General features: G+C 31.5%; 1 protein-coding gene across 6 annotated transcripts in view; it reads right to left on the bottom strand.

Annotated features, from left to right (window-relative positions):
• Ask1 (apoptotic signal-regulating kinase 1) overlaps positions 1 to 16432 on the bottom strand; it is a 167858-nt gene extending 151426 nt beyond the window's left edge. Inside the window, exons 1-2 of one of the 6 annotated variants that reach the window (XM_076517629.1) lie at positions 16327 to 16432; positions 3880 to 3916 (exon numbers count right to left, since the gene is read on the bottom strand). The gene's annotated coding sequence lies outside the window, so the exon portion shown is untranslated. Of the gene's footprint in view, positions 1 to 3879; positions 3917 to 11983; positions 12009 to 15883; positions 16022 to 16326 lie in introns of those variants that run through there. The other 5 variants (XM_076517625.1, XM_076517624.1, XM_076517628.1 and 2 more) reach the window with 5 other exon arrangements.
• Positions 16433 to 16955: the final 523 nt, after the last annotated feature.

Genomic DNA, 16955 nt, shown 5'->3' with positions numbered 1-16955 from the left:
CAGTGTGACCTCGTTATTCGCAGGGGTTACGTTCTTTACCCTCCCGCGAATAGCGAAAAACCGCGAATATTGGATGCAGTTTTAAAATGTATATGTATGCGATTATATACTATATGAAATGCTTCCCAAACACTAATGATACTTATACTCATTGATGCAGTAATAATGTAGCAATATTGCATACTGTTATGTATTTCACTAAATTGTACCGTCGTTACGGGCTGTGCATTGCCGTTTATGCGTTGTTGGAGAAGCTGAGGCAGTCAGCCAATAGCAGTCCAATCTTGTTTGGTGAAGACGACAATTGATAAAAACGGCTTGATTGAGTAAATACAACAGAAATCTCCTCGAAAAGCCCTTTCAGTCTCTGTGACCTACAAAAACGCAGTTTGCGCATAACCCGCGAATGGCGAACCGCGAATAGGCGAGGTCACACTGTATTTTGCTATTCTCAATTAATTTAAGTACCGGAAGGCTATGATCGGGATGCCAATTTAGAAACATGTGTTTCTGTCCATAAGAGGTTCCATGTGTAAATAAATTCTATGTTTTTTTCTACTTTGCTATTTTCGTGAGAATAATTTTTGTTTTGATTTCAGGGCTAGTAAAATGTCAGCAGTTAAGAAACGAAAAATTGATGATGAGGGAAGGTTATTCAACAGTGAATGGTGCACAAAATATCTTGTTGTCCCACATAATCAAGGTGTTGTCTGCCTCGTCTGTCAAACTACAATTGCAGTCATGAAAGAGTACAATATTAGCGACATTACGCAACTAAGCACTCCTCCCAGTTTGATGAAATGTTGGTCAGGCACGAAAGGACAAAATTGAACATTTAAAACATCCATTGAAAAGCAACAAGGTGTTTTACCACTTTCAAGAAAAATTCAGAACTGGTGACAAAACTGAGTTTTAAGCTTTGTGAATGTATGGCAGAAAAGGGAAAGCCTTTCAGTGATGGAGAATTTATTAAAATTGTTTAACAATATTCACAGAATATGCATGTCCAGAGAAAAAATATTTGGTGGAGCAAACTAGCCTTTCCCGCTTAACTGTCTCACGCAGGACAAAAGATCTTTCAGAGGACATCAAAGAAACTTTGAAAGAGAGATTGAATTGTGTGAAGCTTTCAGTCTGGCTTTGGATGAAAGCACTGATATCAATGACACATCCCAACTTGTCATTTTCATCAGAGCTGTTACTGCAGGCTTTGATGTTTTCAAGAGTTTTAGATATGGCAAGCCTTTCCTCCACAACCACAGGACAGGATATTTGTGAACAAGTGCTTAAGGTTGTAGAAAAGTTTGAACTGAATCCTTATAAATTATGTGGTGTTACAACAGATGGTGCTCCTTCCATGACAGGTAGGACAAATGGATTCACCAAGAAATTTCTAACTGCAATTGGAGCACAAGACGTGGTTGTAAGCCATTGCATTATTCACCAAGAGAGCTTGTGCACCAAAGTTCTGGATTTTGCAGAAGTCATGAAAATGTCGTCCAATACGTAAATTATATTCGAACACGAGGATTAAATCATCGACAATTTAAAACTTTTTAGATGAGCTGGACAGTGAGTATTCAGATGTTTTGTACTTCTCTGCTGTACGTTGGCTTAGTAGAGCTGCTACTTTGAAGAGATTCTGGAATCTGCGAGAGGAGATTAAGTTCTTCATGGAGAGCAAACGCCAGAATGTGGACTTCTTGAGCAATGAGAACTGACTGAATGACTTAGCATTCCTCACAGACATTACACAGCATCTGTCTGATTTAAACTTAAAACTACAAGGGAAAAGTCAACTTGTGAATAAGTTGTTTGAGCATATTTGTGCTTTTGAGAAGAAATTGGAACTTTTCCAGGTTCAGTTGAGAAGAGCCATATTGACCCATTTTACATGTCTTGCAACCAGGAAACTGGAATTTCCTAATCTGGATTGCACCAAATATGGAACCAGTGTACAAAAGCTGCGTGATGAATTTGCAAACAGATTTCCAGATTTCAGACAAACTGAAATTAGATTGAAATTGTTCGCTCAACCTTTAATTTGGCAGTGGAAGACAGTCCTGATGATTGCCAAATGGAACTCATTGAACTGCAGGCTGACATGGACACTAAAAGGAAATTCTCTGAAAACAGTTTGCTAGACTTTACAAACTCTGTGTAATGAAAAGTTTCCCAATTTGTCCCGTCATGCACAAAGAATTGCCTCCCTTTTTGGTAGTACCTACTGCTGTGAGCAATTTTTCTCCAAAATGAAGCTCATCAAAACCAAATGTAGAAGTCAGCTGACTGATGAACATTTGACCAGTCAGTTAAGAGTGGCAACCACTTCTGTCAAAGCTGATATTGACAAGCTCTGCAAGGACTCTAAATTTCAAGTGTCGCACTAAAATGATCACTCATACAAAAATATAAAATATTATTGCTTGCATTTTGAGAATTTTTTTTTAATTTATTGTGCATGTACACGAATAAGCTTGTTTTTTAAGTGGCCCCGCTTGATTGATGAAGTTGGTTATATGGCCCACCGAAGAAAAATGTTGCACACCCCTGCTTTAAATGCTAGTGCATCATAGGACAATAAAACCAAAGAATAAGTTTTTTTTTCAAAGTTTCTTTGAAATAAAGGAATAAAAACAGATCATATGAACAGTGCCTATAAACTTAAATTTTTCTCTTTTTTAATTATGAAACTATAATTATTCTCTTTGTTTTGAATGAAAAACCAATGTATGAACAAATGTATTTTTTTTTAAACCATACCAAAATGTAACATTTAACACTAAAATTGTATTTTCTGACAGATACTTACCTCTTCTCATATACTGTTTTGCCAATTTAATGATGACCTCTATAGGCAAACTTTTTCACTTGGCACTAGCTTTGAAACATGGTATTTTAATTTCAAAAATATGAAACTTCAAAACAGACTAAAGACACCTATCTTCTTGAAATCATGGTTAAAAAAACGTGCAAGCCTTTTCACAGATTAAAATAGCTGAAAAAACTACTAGGGGGATATTCTAAACTATCAATTGGTTATTCCCATGCCATATACTGAAATATATAAGTGACCATTACCAAAAATGGAGACAGGTGCACAGGGCCACAGCATGTGGTTCAGTACATAAGTCACATCTCAACAAAATAAAAATATATTAAATTTATATTATAGCTTGTTCACATTAGTAATTTGAGTTCCTAATTTGTACTAAACTACAGACTTAGTATTTTGAGATCACAAACACCTAATTTTAAACAGTGTTGCATTCAACATACCATGTAACTCACTGAAATGTAGATTTAGGTATTCTTTTAATATTTACTTTTAAAAGAAATTAACTCAAAGTTTGAATTATAATCTACAATTTGATTCTAAATGCATTGACAAATTCATAAAACAGTCGTTCAATAAAATTTTGAATGCAAGTCAACAAACGTGATGACTTTGGCTTTGACCTGTGACTCGTCACAAAAGGATTAATGCCGAGAACTTAAAACTTGTACACTATTAAAATATGAATTATTAGCTGTGATTTTATGCTATAATAATTGGTATAACATCAAAAGAATTTAACTAAATTTTGAACTTAACTCATTAAAAATCTTGCGACAAGAACAAGATGCATGTGGGGAGAAAATAATTACTACTGTAAAGTCCCTAGCCATTTTCTCTTCTTCAAAAAGCCAACTAGACCCCAATGTGAAGAAAGTGATGAAGTATCAATAAAAAATAGAAATAAATAAATAAATAAACTATATTAATTTAGAAAAAACAAAACAAACATTTCAGGCAATCCTGATTATGGATATGATCCATTACTTAAGTAAGTTAAGTGAATATGTATATTCACATTTCATCCATTATAAGAAGCTTACCTTAAGTTATCCAATGTCTTCTCATTGAAGAAAATTTCTGTAGATTTAAAAAGAGAGGGAGAATTTAATACATAGTTTCACATCTCAAACAAAAGTAATATGTAAATAAAATATAAAGAACACTTGAACCAATACATTTACTCCACTGTGACATAGTATACTTATTGCATTGTCTAATCATAATTAAACTTTCTTTAATGCTACATTTTACTAGTAAATGATCAAACCAGTTGATGTGGCACCATAACAAGGTTTCATCCAAGGTCTGTATTAACCCTAACTAAGAAAAATGTTTCAAAAAAAAAAAAAAAAAAAAAAAAATAGATAACATATTAGGTTGAGGAATAATTCGCGAGCGTTTTTAAATAATTTCATTCAAGCATTACATGCAAGACTATACAATACTTCAATGCATGAACACATTACACCCAAAACATTTATTACGATACTTTATTTCATATAATACCTAGGTATATAGTATGCATTGTTTTAAACGAAATTGCAAGAAATTAAATGCGAAAAGCAGATGGTGTCGAAAATGCTTGATTTTGTCCATTTGACATTCCATTTAATGAGCTGAAAATGAAAGCAAAAATTAAAGACATATGAAAATCAAACACACCATCTATTAGAGCAAAAAATTATCTACCAAATGACATGAAATATTTTGCGAAAGTGTTTCATTTATGAATATATTTTTTTAACATGAAAAAACGCTCACGAATTATTCCTCAACCCAATACTTGCAAAAGTTAAGTTCTTAAAAAAGTAAGTTAATCTATGGTACAGACAAAAAATTCCAAAGAAAAAGAAAAATTTGACAAGTATGTTATTTTGTTTACAGACAAAACTCTGCTAACATGCAAAAATAAAAATAAAAACTGTTTTCATAAATTACACTGAACAAATATCAGAAAACTGGTGGTATTTCTGAAAAAACCACATATTTGTGGCAACTTACTTGAGGAAATAATCTTATGTATACAAACTGTACAGATGCTTAAAGGAATGCACTATGACAGAAATAACAAGTAAACATTTACTCTAACATTACAAATGTCTACTTTATACTGATGGATTTATCAATTTCATCAAAAATATAAAGAAATTACACAGTACTGCTACGTTGAAAAGATTAGCTTCAATTTTGATTATTATCCTTTCTTGCCTAAATCATCCAACATCCTCCTTTTATAGTTCTATATCCAATTATTATAACTTCCCACAACCTTGAAATATTCTGAATTTGATTCTATTATCTTTCACTACTACCTCCTTTGCTTCTTGAACCACCTCAACAAATTAATCTAATACTATATTGGCCAATGCATTTGATTCCACAATTCCACTTTTCTCAACAAATTATAATTAAAATTATAATATGACATGTGACTGAATACAGCCTTTAATTTGTGTAACAAAGAGTATGCATGATTAGATTTGCACATGTGTCTGCAATGCACGTGCAACTACAGGCTTCAAAAGAAAAGGAATGGAAATGACAAAATATAGACTAAAAATATTTTTACTTATAACTGTTGAAATTTAGTTAGAATTAACATATAAAGTTTACTTTAAAATATGAATGTGAAAAAATTTTATCAAGTGGCAAATACATATGAAATGCTAAGGGTAACACTGTCTTCAGACTTTTGACACAATAAGTTAGAAGTTACACATCTAATCCTAAACCTCACACAAGAAAATGTATTATACGCATAATATGTAGCATTAGTTAACACTCAGAATAAATAAAATATTTAACTGCTTATTAAATCTATTTGTAACAACAGTGCACACACTTTTCCAGATTTGTTATTCTGAAAATAACAATTCAAAATTTTAAATTTCTATATTTACAAAAATAATGGAACCTTTTGCATTACATCTATAAGCACACAGTTTCTCAAAGTTATAAGCTACCAAGGGAAATAAACAATCATGGCTCCCTTCATGTATTAGGAAAAATGTAGTTAAAATAAAAACCTAGTGTTCTATGTCATTTAAGTAAACTTAAAATTAACAAAAGTTAATATGACATTAAATTCTTATGAAAGAAGAAACTTCTGATAGCTACAACTTTATTTTACAAAGTTTTAAAACCACTAAAGAATAAAATCAATTCCCAAAAATATTCAATTTTTGTAAATTGTTGGGGAAGGGGGAGAATTCACCTTTTGGGCATACATACATACTTACAAAACAAAAAAGAAAAAAAGAATCAACCTATATTATGCCACTGCTGTTTCATCAAGTCTAATACTAAAACTTATTGATATTAAATTGTGACTTCTATGCAACGAAAACTCATTTCTGTGACAAATATGAGATTCAAGAGCCATAAATAACACTAACTGTGATGAAAAATCCTTAAACACACTAACAGCATCTTAAAAAATCCAAGACAGGAAAATTTACCATGGCAACATTTAAGTGACATTTATATTAGTGGCTTAGAAAACAGATATTGACTGAAGTTTTAAGTTGTTTAACCTGATCACTGAACTCTGGTGTTGATTTTGGAAAAAAACAACAACTTTTATGCTTATAGTTCAATCAAACTGAAATCCTTCCCTTCAATGTTTCTTTTTGATATATGGTAAAAACATCTGAATGTATTTTTACCAATTTCTAGAAGATGTACCTATATTTAAAACCTTAAATGATACATTTACTCATTCCTGAAAAAAAAAAAAGGGGGGGAAAGGAAGGAGTTTGGGTCCATTGGATCCCTTCTGTGACATCCATGCCTACTTGTTCAACATTAAGGAATAAATACAGTTAAACAATTAAAAGTCAGAAACTTAACACAATGTAAAATTTACACTAACACTTAAATAGCCAAAGAGCTGATTACATTATGTAACAAAATTTTTACTTTTTCTTGTTCCTGGACAGAAATGTTATTTCCCAATTGCTTATGCCTAAAGTAAAAAGACCTATTTTTCTCTTCAAACTTTGCTTTTGTGACCTGGGTAATGAAATTTTCAAATTTACCTATTTTCCAGAACATTCCAGGTAGATTCAGTGCTGAGTAGCTGATAGAGGATTTTTTCTAACTTTCAAGAATTTTCAAGAACTTCCTAGAATGTTGTAGAACTTTCCATAGTAATAATATATACATACACACACACACACACACACAGGGCTCACCACTTACCACTTCAGTTTAGCTCCAGCTACCTAAGTGAACACATTGACCTATCTAATTTTATCAGAGATAGCATCAAACTGCAAGCATTCTGCTATTTATGTGGCCAATTTATCATGACAATAGCAAAAAAGTACTATCTGACAGCATCTGCTAAAATGTGTGAAGCCTACAAGGCATACTGACTGATCATAATTTTGATCCACATGACTAGTTTAAAATACAACAATCAATGTAACTGATACTCAAAAGGTAATCACTTGCATCATTTGGTGTCCAATCCTACAATTCCACTACCTGTTACAACAGTATGTACACTTTTCCACCATTGATATTAAACATTTTTTTGCATTGGTCTCCATGTTCATACATACTTTTAAGACAGTTTTGGGACCTGAAGTGCTGTATCTAGAACTATGCAGTTACTAAGAAAGTTTATAACTAAATAAGAGTAATGGGTAATCATAACTCACTTTTACTATGTTAAAATGTGCTTATCCAAAGTAAAGTCATAATATTTTGGTTGATTTCTTCCACATGCAAAATTTTAAAAGACTTAGCAACCTACATCCAGCATCAACCAAGTACAAATATCACAGTGAGAAAAGAATGGTTTCCTTTACTTCTTGATTTATTGTTCTATATTTTAAGTAAAATAAGTTTAATAAATTATTTCTAAATAGCAATGTATATAATAATTGAAATGTCGCTCTATATCAAAAAATACTAGTTCACTTAAACACAGTCAAATCAGGAAAGACTTGATTGATTGATTGATGTAGCGTTTTATGGCACAAAGCAGCGAGGCTATCTGCGCCAGACATTCGGTAAAAATGTAAAAAAAATAAAAATAAATAAATGTAGTAATAGACATAAATGGAAATGAAGGCAAAACAAAAAAAAGTATAAAACCAATGTTGACACCTAGTCTACAATGTTAAGATAGAAGGCAGAGTATAAGAAGTTGTAAGGTATTTAGTCTAGCAAAAAGGTAATGATCATAACCTGCCAGAAAGACTAACAGGTAAGTTCAAGAACCACCGTCAGTCACCTGAAGTTGGTCTTTCCAGTCCTGGTTCCAGGTTATGTGTCATAGCAACCAGTATCAAAATGTAAAAGAATAGAAGTTTTAAAAGATACATAGCAAAATTGTAACAATGAGTAGCCAAATGTCCAGTAAAAAGAAAAAAGTCAAGTAAATGGAGTAAAATTTGTAAAAGTAAATGAAGGTAAAAACAAAACAGCAATTAAAACAGAAAATGGTGTAAAAACCAATGGTGACATCCAGTCTTCAAAGTTGTAAAGAACTACCTGTAGCAGAATGGTAATTATCATAACCCACCAGGAAGACTAACAGGTAAGTATAAAAACCACCGTCAGTCACCTGGTAGCATGGGGTGTAACCTCAATAAGTATATCCCCAATTGCCTTTGAATTCAAGAGGAGTTCACTGTGTTGGGATGTGGATGTTTCAACCAATATGTCACCAGATCGAAGTTTCTTTACTGACTTTGGAGAGCCAGCAAGACCCTCTAGTCCTTTTTGAATAAAAAAAGGGGACATTTGCCCTAAAGGTTTTTCCGAAAGAGAATGTAATATAAGAAAATGAGGTACGTGTGTTACTGATGTTGAAGATTGCTGTTCTGAGTATTCAAGACGTGGTCGCTTACCAATTGACTGTTTTTTTACAATTTTATTTAAAATTTTTTAGAGGATCCATAGGAAAAAGAAAAATTTCGATACCCACTAACCCCACCCACCATGGAGCCCTACAAGGGGACGCACTACAAAGTCACCCAAGGACAATGCAGCAACGCCAGGGTTTCGTGAGCACTATACCCAAACACCAGCATCAGGCACAATGTCCACAACACCCGTTGAGAACTTCCAACACTAGTACTTGGTTGACTCTAGCCCAAGTGGACCAGCCGATTGACCCAAGGGGGGCCACCCAAAGGCCGCCCGTCTACAGGAATTCGAGGCCAAAGTGGTGTGTTAGGGTTGGACCCCTCAACCACCAGGATCCTCTCCTCCCCTTCACGGGTCGCCACGCACGGCAAATACGTGGGTGGATGTTTAGATACAAGAGAAGGTAACCAGATAGAACAGAACCTTCCCTGGGAGGTCTCCTCACCATGTACAGGAATCCACACCGAGGGGGTGGGAAAGACTAAATGTCAGTTTTAGACTACTAGATATGTAACATAGCACACCCACACCATATCAATGCAAGTTATATAATTGTAGCTAGGCATGACTAAGGTCAGTATGATAACAAGAGAGTAAATATATAGCATTATGAGACAAACTATTTAGACCAAACATTTGAATTTTCATGTCATTCTAGTGTAAAAAAACAATTTATATTTATTTCCTAATTTGTTTTTTTATGATCGTTACAAGGTTGGTAAAGTGACAGACCTCATGTAGTTGGAGTACAGAAAATAGCAAAATATAGTCTTACTGAAAACAAATGTTTGAGACATATTTAGGAAGTTCTAGAGATTACACAAATAAAAGATTTTTAGAAAGAATATTTTTTTTAATCATAACATGAAATCACTTTGCACTCAGAATAGCAACAAAAAAAAGAAAAAAAAAAGACTACTTTCACAAATAACTCTTTAGTAAAAATATTTTATTACAAAATCTGATTTTTAAAATATTTTATTACAAAATCTGATTTTTTGTATACAAAATACTTGTAATCTTTACTAAAAGCCTACCAAATCTTGCAAAGGTACACATACTTCAAATACTTAATATATCTAAATGTGTAGATGGACTCGTGTACATTATACTGAGCCTGTAGCAAAAGGGTGATTATAACTGTATATACTATTGTAAGCACACACAGTATGCACCAGACTGACCAAATGGTTTATTCACCTTTGCAAAGCATAACACAGCCAGAATTCTGTTTGTTTGTTTTTTTAATTTGATGATAAGGGAGAGAAATGAAACTCCTGAGAGCTTATGCAACATGAGGCAGTCAAACTTAGCACTAACCTGTGTATTTTTTTGTTGTTTCAATTGTGACATTTTCAATTATTTCCTTCCAGTATGAAATTAACAGCTGAAGTAGATTTACGAGCTTCCAATGTAGATGTAAAAAAAATTTGATTGAGGTTGTTTGGAGAGAGATGCCTCAAGTGTAGAGGCTGAGCATGCAAGTACATCAAAATTTAACTTGATTGTCTTTAGATGATGACTAATGACTCGAAAATTGAATAGTTGTTTAACCCTTTCTTTACAGGTTCCATATAATGCACACAAGTTTGTCTACACATTTACACACATTAAGTATATGCACTATAAAACTTTTGATACAGCATATGTATCTTCACAAAATTTGGTAGACTTTTAGTAAAGATTACAAGTATATTGTACACAAAAATCAGTTTTTTAAGGAAATATTTTTACTGAAGATTTGTTTGTTAAAACAGTTTCTTTAATAGTCTGAGTACAAAGTGGTTTCATTTTTTATAATTATAAAAACTATTCTTTGTCTCAAAAATCCAAATATTCTTTGTGTAATCTCTAAAACCTAAATACATTTCAAATGTTTGTTTTCAGCAAGACTGTACTTTGTTATTTTCTGTACTCTAACTGTGTGGGCATCTGTCACTTGACCAATCTCATAAGCATCATAACAAAATTAAGATATAAACATAAATTATGCTTTTTTCATGTTACAATGAATACATAACATGAAAATAGAAATGTTTAGTCTAGGTAGTTTAAGTCTCATAACACTATATATTTACATATAAACTTTTTTTTTTTTTATTATTATTATTATATTGATCTATCAATCATGCCTAGCTAACATTATACGTTGCACTGACAAAATGCATGTGCAGTCATGTTACATACCTGGTAATAAAAAAACAACAACTTACTTTTAGTCTTCCCTATCTTTGCTGGGTTTTAATGGACTAGTATTTTGTGATAGATACATTTCAATAATTTTACATTACATACACATATACAGATTATTACTATTAAGAAAAATTATTAAAAACTTATTTTTCTTAAAATACAGAACAATGAATTAAGAAGTAATTATTATTTATTCTAAGTAATTATTTCTTCTGATTACAACCTATGTACTCAAGTTGTTGCTTGAAACAGATTGCTAAGCCTTTAAAAAAATTTTTTTAAATTTATACATAGAGTTGAACAATCAAAAAGTGATAAATAACTAAGATATCACAGAATTCCACTATAATGTGGTAAGCTTAGCAACTAATCTGTATTAAGGCCTAAAAAAAACATGAACCTACCAGCAGACTAAAGACACAACCTACCTCTGTGAAATCTTGGACTGAAAGAATTTAGTAGCCTTTTCAAAGATTAAAATGCCTGACAAAACCACAAGGGCAACATTATAAGCTGTGGATCCAATATTCATGCCATGCATTGTAGTAACAGTATATAAGGAACCATTTATAAAAATGGAAAAAGGTAAACAAGACCACTGTATTGGTTTCAGTACGTGCCATATCTCAATAAAATAAAAAATATGAAGTTCCTATTTTATATTACAGCATGTCAATATTGGTTGAGTTCCTAATTTCTGTGAAACTACAGACTCAGTATCCTGACATCAAAAACATCTAATATTAAAGTGTTGCATTCAACATACCATGCAACTTGCTAAAATCTATATTTAGGTGGGTTCTTTTCATTTTTACTTTTAAATTAAGAAATTAACTCATATATAATAAAGTTTGGATTGTAATCTACAATTTGATTCCAGATATATTGACAAATTCAAAAATAGTAGTTTAATAAAATTTTGAATACAAGTCAACAAATGCAATGACATGGCCTTTGATCCATGGCTCATTGCAAAAGGGTTAAGCCAACAATGGTTGTTTTGAAATTAATGTGCAGCTATCACTAATTGGTACATGTAATTAACAAAAGGAACTTAAGTCTTAGTCTTACATTTTAAAAATATATTTCATAATTTGTGTCAGTTCTCATGGCTTGAGATATAGTTCTAGGAGAAGATGATTTTGTACAAGGGTTGTGCATCTCTGCTAAACATGCTGCAATTGACTTGAGGGCACGACCGCTGACTGCTAAGATGAGTAACAAAAAGTAAAGGAGAGGAGAGGAAAATAAAACACTAAAAATCAAGTGCATGAGAAAAGGAACAAGACTGAATTACCAATGTAACCAAAACATCTTTCAAGATATTCTACAAAAAGTAAAGATGTATACATATCTATTTTTTAACTTAAACATTTCAATGCACTATATCTTAATTATTTCTACAGTTAGTATGGTAGAGAAAATGAAAAATAAAATATAAAAAATTACATTAACAACACTTCTGATATTCATTTATAGGTTCTCTACATTAGGCAAATAAAACAAAAGTATAATGGGAAGAAAAGAATTTTTATACTTAAAATGCAAATGCACTCAAGCAATAGTTTGAGTGAAAATTACAGTAATTAAACAACATTTGTATTAGAAACAATTACCTTCATTATTTATAAGCAAAATTCTTATCTTTAACAAAATATTATCACTTTCTTTTGGTGAGGATGCATTAATAAAATCTGTTACCCTTTTTCTGATGTATATGATAATTTTTACTTAAAACAGTGCCTTACACACAGGTTCAAAGATAATCCCAGTAATAACTTTTGGGTTAATAGCATATTTAATCAAAACTACACTATTCCCTTTACTTTTGTTTGCTTTTTTGAGTAAATGAATTGACAGAGTTCCTAATTGATATGAAGCTACAGACTTAGTATTTTGACATCATAAACATTTAATTTTAAACAGTGCTGCATTCAACATAGCATGTGATTCACTAAAATCTATATTTAGGTGGGTTATTTTAGTATTTACTTTTTAAATTTAAAAAAAAAAAATTAACTCGTACATAATACTAAAGTTTGGATTATATTTACAATTTCTATAACCATATCAATAGTCTAGATTCTACACACAGAAATTATTTCACATACTAGTTACACTTAATACATTTTTATTTGAAATGTACTATCTCATCCACCATTCTATTCTACTACTAACATTAGATCAAAAAAAGGTTTCTTTAATATACATATTACAGTTTAGTATTTGTTTAACAGGAGTTCAATTGTTTGTAGGTATTCATTAGGTTTCTAATTTATGTTATGCTGCATTAAGCTGTTTGTAGCATCTGAAGAGCTTGTAGTTGTATTGATTACCCTAAAGTATGTGTAGCATTGTTTAAAAAAATAACTTCTATGAATTTCTTTATAAAAGTAACATCCTAGATTTGCTTGACAATAAAGGTTGTTCTCTACTCTAAACCTCAAAGAAATAAACTTAATTTGCTAAAAATCCAAGATCATTTTATACATTGGCAAATACAGTAAGTATCATTAAACAAATGAAGTTTCTAAGCAGTCCCTTGCAAACTGCAGGAGCTCATTGCAAAAGGGTTAAATTTATATTATAGACCAATGCATTTCTAACATCAAAATTCTTATTACATTCCAAAATTAAATAAATACATTGTTATTAGCTGTACAATCTATTTTGGTTAACTGAACTGACTTTTAGTTTTTTAAAGTAAACTCTTAGTGGGAGTCCTACAAATTTATATTTTATAATTTTATTTGTTGTTGTTTAATAACTCTTGGATTAAATTTAGTAAATTCTTCCAGTGACACGGTTAAATTATTTGTTAGAAACCAATAACATCTAATCAAGGCAAACTAGCACTATACACTATAACAAAAATAAGCAAGTAATTTATACAGCTAATTTAATATTAGCCTAACTACAATTATAAAACATTATAAAATTAGGAATAAGTGACTTCATGATAACATATTATCTTTTATTTTTACCCTTATTATAGCAGCTCTTAGAATGGCTGAGTCTTTCAAATACAAGCCCTAATTCAGGATGTCTCACCCACAACACTAAGTTTTAAAAGTTAAATAAAATTAGATCAGTCAATCTTTTTCTTTTTAAGAAAGAACAATTAAGATATGACCAATTCTACAAAAGGTAGTGAGGAGGGAGTGGCATTTTTACTTTGTTAGTATAGGCCTCAATAAACATTTTCACATTTAGAAGCCAATGCCAAAACAATGCCAGGTTTGATATAGAAAAAATATGGAATATATTTTGAATTAGTTATGCTGTTATGGATTGAGATGTACAGTTTTACACTAAAAAACAAATTATTACTATATTTTATTATATGACATTAAACTGCAAGATGTGCAGTTATTAAAACAATAGACTAAATAACAATAACTTAAATAGATTAATAGAATGAATGAAAGTAAAATAAAAATCACTGGGATATTGATAAGAGAAGAAAGTTGTTTCAAAATAGGTCTAATCTACTCATTGCTACAAAAAATGTACAATGACAAGCAAAGGCCTTTTAGTGTGCCTAACTTAACTTTGGCTATATTTACTTACTTTCACAGCAAAAAGTGCATTATATCACTAAACACTTGATAGCATTGCCTGAGATAATTGCTCTTGGTCCCATTTGAGTCCAAACACGTGTACCAATGGGTTGAATTGAGAGAAAAAAAAAAAGGTACAAAATTAATTGTGTTGGACAATCACAGTAATTTGTTTTTGAAAAAATGTTAAGTACTGAATCTGTTATTAAAATCATAGACACAAAGTTTGATTCTGAACTCAAATAACATGATCTAATTCACGATTTCCAAAAGTTCAGAGCTGTTATAAAGTTCAGTTCTATTTAGCACATCCCTATGTACAAATAAAATGGGATAAGATATTAAGCACCATTATAAATTTTTAGTAACCATGGTGACCTGACATCCAGTCTGTGTTCATAAGCGGGATAAAACTTAAACATTATTAATAGGTGAAAATTACATGTTGCATTATAATATAAAATGATCCCAAAGCTTCCAATTGCTTCGATGTTATTTTCTAATTTATGCCTAACTTCCTTTAACTTGTAGAATTACTCTTCTATCACTACCATCCAAATTATTTACAAAACAGAAATAGTGTTTTATGCTTCTAATTTACGACTAACTTTCTACTTTTTCCTGCAAAAATTTCATGTAGATTTTGTGAAGTTATTTGCACGTGTCCAGTGGTGTAATGGTGGTACACTTTAAATATCGCAGCTGTCAGTTACACTAGCATCACTTGACATAGTCAACGTTTAATATTAAGGATGAAATGTTTCAAATCTTTCATTTCAAAAATGTAACCAATTTGGGCAAGTTTATATTACACATAGTTTTCAAGTACTAAAGGAAATTTTCTTAACAAAAAGTCAAAAGCCTTTGCATGCGTTGATTAACGCTAAATCAGTAACCAGCAGTATTCCTTAAGCTCATGGGCGCCCACAGAAATATTTTCAATGGAGGGAGGTCAAAACATTTCAGTAGGGGATCAACTTTTACACTTTAAATCAACAATTTTAAGCAATGTGTGTTATGTGTACTTAAACATTAAACTCGAACACAAATGTAGTTTTAATAAAAAATACTAAAAATACTTAGTCTTTATTAACTAATATAATTAAGTTTACACCATATGTGCAATTTTTGTTAGATGTAATGGGGGCAAATACCTCCTTTTTCAGATGCCCATGATGAAGCCTGTGATTTTACCTAAACAATAAATTTAAAACACAGTGATTCGGTGAATATTTCTTTCTACCTTGCAAATGAAACTTAGATTTATAATATTAGATTAAGCCTAATTTTACTACGTCTTTTCTGTTTTTCTTTTCTTCCAGTCCTTTAACAAGAACGGTCAATGTAATTTAAATTACATAACTTAAACATTGTAAAATGACATTTAATCAACAAAAATAACAATATTTACCCACATGCAACATCGACTTTTCTCCATTTCCCTGAACTTTTTTTTCAATCATGAACTCTTATCTTTGAAATTACCTACGTTTGTCATGTGATGAGACCTATACTTAATTTCTATTGGTCAAACTCAACAATGTTCCCAAGGGTAAACTACAGGTGACCTTAAAAAAAAAACAGTAAAGTCTAAATATAATACAATTATAAGTTAATATAAGACGAGAATTGTATATTTTCTTAATTTACTTTTCATCATTACGATTTTCAATATTATATCAGTTATAACCGCCATGATGAAAAATTAGCAGAAAGCATCATAAAAAATTAAGTAAATCTCAAATAACCAAGAAATTTAAGAACTATATTTGAATGTTCATAGTCAAATCATAATAACTATAAATTAATTTTACATATCATTATGGAGCCTATTATATTTTTAACACTACATACTTTCTTCAGTTAAGAAGAAGAATCTATATTTTCTAGTATTTCAAAGACACTACGTCCGCCATACCCGAAAGAGGAATGAATAGTCGAGTATTCAACAATGATGGGTCTTATTAAAGCTATTTCAAACATACGAGTTCTAAACAGTGTATGGAGATGAAATTGGTCCTATCAGTTAACACGTTCAACTTAAATATATACAAGAACTAGAATAAAAATTGTTTGTCAATAACCTAATAACATTGTAAATTTTAATTAAATAATTATCTTTAGCCTTTCAATTGAACAATAAGACACTCCTCTTTGGACTGTTTAGCCTTTCAATTGATTGGTTGATTCGGGAAAGGCAGGGCCCACGAAAAGGGTTTTGTTGCAATACTTCTGCTCGTGCATTAACAGAGGTTTGGTTTGGTTTTTGGAATTTCGCACAAAGCTACTCGAGAGCTATCTGTGCTAGCCGTCCCTAATTTAGCAGTGTAAGACTAGAGGGAAGGCAGCTAGTCATCACCACCCACCGCCAACACTTGGGCTACTCTTTTACCAACGAATAGTGGGATTGACCGTAACATTATAACGCCCCCACGGCTGGGAGGGCGAGCATGTTTAGCGCGACGGGGGCGCGAACCCGCGAC

The sequence above is a fragment of the Tachypleus tridentatus genome, chromosome 8, assembly GCF_004210375.1.
Source record: "Tachypleus tridentatus isolate NWPU-2018 chromosome 8, ASM421037v1, whole genome shotgun sequence".
In the NCBI taxonomy this organism is placed as follows: Eukaryota; Metazoa; Arthropoda; class Merostomata; order Xiphosura; family Limulidae; genus Tachypleus; species Tachypleus tridentatus.
The sequence above is the reverse complement of the archived record's forward strand: the minus strand, read 5'-3'. Positions and strand labels throughout refer to the sequence as shown.